Here is a 3,605-nt window from a genome sequence, read left to right on the forward strand (position 1 = left end):
CTGAGCAGCTTTTTAAGGGAAGAAACCTGAACATCTTCAGTAAAGGAAGGGAGAAATTATCTTTTGTCATAAAACATTACTGTTTCCTTTCTGAACCAGAATCCATCCATCTGCCAAATTTCTGCAAAACACGACCTATTCTAAACAAAAGAACAATAATGATGCAGCGGCATTGATCCACAATACCAAAATCGCATTAGTTCTCATTAATGTCAGTGTGTTACTCCAGATTTCCACTCTGGATAATTGCTTGAAATGGCATTTGAAATACAACAAAATCGAGGTAAGAATACGTTGAATGTTGCATTATTTTGAAGAGAATAAAAAGAAGACAAAATGAGACTGATAAGTGTGTCTCTGCGTGTGTGTTTGTGAGCGGCTGGCATGCTGTCAGCTCAGCTAATTATTACTGTGCGTCTCCTCCTGTGTGCTCACGTTTTTGACTGCCAAAACTTGCTGTGCTAAAAACTGCACCTTAACAAACCAATGAGAGCTGAGGGGCGGGAGGGGGTTGATTGCACCTGCTGAGATCTGAGCGTGGAGGCTGAATGGATTTTCAATGGGCCTTGCACTACATGCAAAGTTATAAATGAATGCCACTGCATTACAACTGGCATAAAATTTGACTTTCCTCAACTGTGTCACTGGACATGCAGTCACTGTCCTTCATGTTGCTAAAATCCCCAACTCTCATTGACAACGAATAACTTCAGGTCATTTCTCTGCTGCCTACGCTTTAGGACCCTTTATGTGTGACACAAAGTCACCAAACCTGCCAAGATCTACAGCTGTCCTCATCTATTTTCTCTCTGTCTCCTGTCTATACAAATGATCTATTCTAACGCATTCTCTTGCCTGCAGAAAATTATTCCTTTTGTTCTCAGTGTTTTCCTGAATGTGAAACATGAATCCGTAATGCCGCGTGGAGGATTAGAGTCGCTGCAGTGCTCGGGAAGAGCACTGCCTTAGTTTCAGGTTGACTCCATCTCCATGCACAAACAGATGCTTACTGTGGGATTAACACCCGTTGTTCAATGAATCTCAACATGAGCACTGATATCTCACAGTGTAAGCCTTCAATTATGCCAGACACTGTTTTTGTCTGTTTCAGGACTCAAATGTGGTAGTTTCAGAACAGAAGTCTCACAGTGAGATGCACAAGAAAACAGTTGCTGTCCAAATTAAATCATGTAACATTATTGTAGTATAACATTGTAGTATTATTTTCGTTTTAGGTTTCTGCTTTGACCTGAATTCGCCTATCAGCTTTTCACCTCTTATTTCTTACAAACTCAGGTTTTCTGTGTTTGACAGCTTGTTAAGAAATGCCAGAAAATAAATGTTCTAGCCTTTGTGTCCATCATAACCAAAGTCAGATGTCCATAATAGAAAAGACACACTACTGTTCTCCTCCCACCCCGTCAACTCTCTGTTCTTTTGTCTGTTCATCTGCCCTCGTTTTTTTGGATTCACCCCATTATTTCTGTCATGCTCTCTCATGTCTCTGCTTTCCCAACGGGCTTAGAGAGCTCTGAGAGCTGGAGCTTCAAAAAGCATGCAAAAGGATGTTGCAGAGGGGGAAAAAACTATCAAATACTGCTGAGTTCAGCTCAAGTTCACCAAAAAAGAGGAAAGTGACACTATACACCTCAGAAAAGAAAAATCATTAGACAATATCAGGAGAGAAGTTGTGTCAGGTAAGTTACACAGTGTATTCAGTCTGTCTAGACTCAACAATTCATGTTCTGGCTGTCATTATTTTCTAACTGTATGCTGTTTTTTGCTTTTTTTCAGTGGTTATTTCAGTTTTTTCAAACAATATCTACATAAAAGTATATATTTATTACATGGCTCCCTGAAATACTTGAATCTGATTGGTCAGTTACAGCGTTCAGTTCAATATTCTCTGTTGTCCGCATGATATACACCCCTGTTCCCCCGAGGGTATGCAAGAATAAATGATAACAGAATGTTTCAGTTTTTGGTGCACTGTTATTTTAAAGTATAGATAAAGCTCTTCTGCTAAGTGAAGTGTGAACATCACAGAAACTGACAGCAGTGCTCTCCATTATTCTTTGTAGTAAAGTAGAGAGAGAGAGAGAGAGAGAGAGAGAGAGAGAGAGAGAGAGAGAGAGAGAGAGAGAGAGGAGAAAAAAAGGCACTTGCTTTGATATCCTTTCTCCCGTTTCACAAGTCTCCGCTCTGTCGGTCATAATGAGCATTTATGAATAAATAAATGTGAAAGAGAACCATAACGAGGTAAACGTCTGGCACACATACATAATACAGCATTCTTTCGCCATATTCAGTCTGAGAGAACATCTTTCCACATCAGGGCCATAACGCAAGATGAGAGCAATTTCTGTTGCTGGTAATTAGGGAAAATGTCATAACGTGAGAGTTCAGCTTATAGGCAGAAGTTTGAAAACATCAAGATGGGAACAACATGGGAAGAAACTAATGATTAAACAACTAAGGGATGATTGAGATGATTCATGATGAGAAGATGGATCCACACCTCTACATGCTGAAATATTCAAGAGCTCCCATGGCATGATTTTTGTTGGCACCCCTGATTTATCAGTAACACAAAAGAGCCTTCTATCAACTGCATCACACAGGTGGTTATGGATACATTCTTACAATTAGAATACTGTAAATGTTTACTCAAATTAAGGAGACTGACCCCAATAGTACAATTAGGATGTGTTCAAAAGGGTCTCAGTTCTAGTGACTCAATGCAGCTAAGATTTTTGGCACCCGTTCATTAAACTTATGGTAGTTATCACTTTGAAACAGAGGCAGACAGGTCTTTACATGCAGCACACATTCACACCAAAGATGAAAAACATTAGACTTCAAAAAGCCTCTAACCTCCCTCACACACAAACCATCCTATAACAGCCTCAGGCAGCTTTCATCCATTCAGAACAATCTGCGTAAAAATAATCTACACATATTACATTTCATTTAGATTATAGTTTTTAGAGCATTTGTTGCCATACTACAAAATAAGTAAAAATTTGTCTGGTCTAAATATCCTTAAAACAATACATATCCTTGAGGAGCAAAGTTGCATAAGATATGTTTTCAGATAGTATATTTGCCACAACTGGAAAATAAAGTCATTTAAACTAATTGTGTATATAAGTAAACTTCATAATATCTTATTTAATTTTTCTTTTTTTATATATATATATTTTTAACAGCAAAAATACTAAGAACATGATCTTTTTTTTGCAGTGCAGTGTTTGAAGGGCTGATGGCAAGATAACCATTTATATATTCATGCAAAGAATTACATATATTTATAATCAAACAGATCTGATTTTAATGGTACTGTCTGACAGGATGTCAGTTTAACAATGACAGGTGTGGTATTTGGGAGAGATGCGAACCGGACAAATGCCAATTTTGTCTGACTCTAATGATATAATCACAGTTTATCTCAGAAATGCGGTTCTTGATCTCGAGCTTAATTAGGTCAAGCCGTCAATCAAGAAAAGTAATCAATCAAAGCCGAAAGTTACAAATATCTTTGTATGCTGAACAAAACTAGAAAATCTGGAAACCATTATTTGAGAATAAAGGATAACAAAAATGTT

This window comes from Abramis brama (genome assembly GCF_963993115.1).
Source record: "Abramis brama genome assembly, chromosome: 4".
In the NCBI taxonomy this organism is placed as follows: Eukaryota; Metazoa; Chordata; class Actinopteri; order Cypriniformes; family Leuciscidae; genus Abramis; species Abramis brama.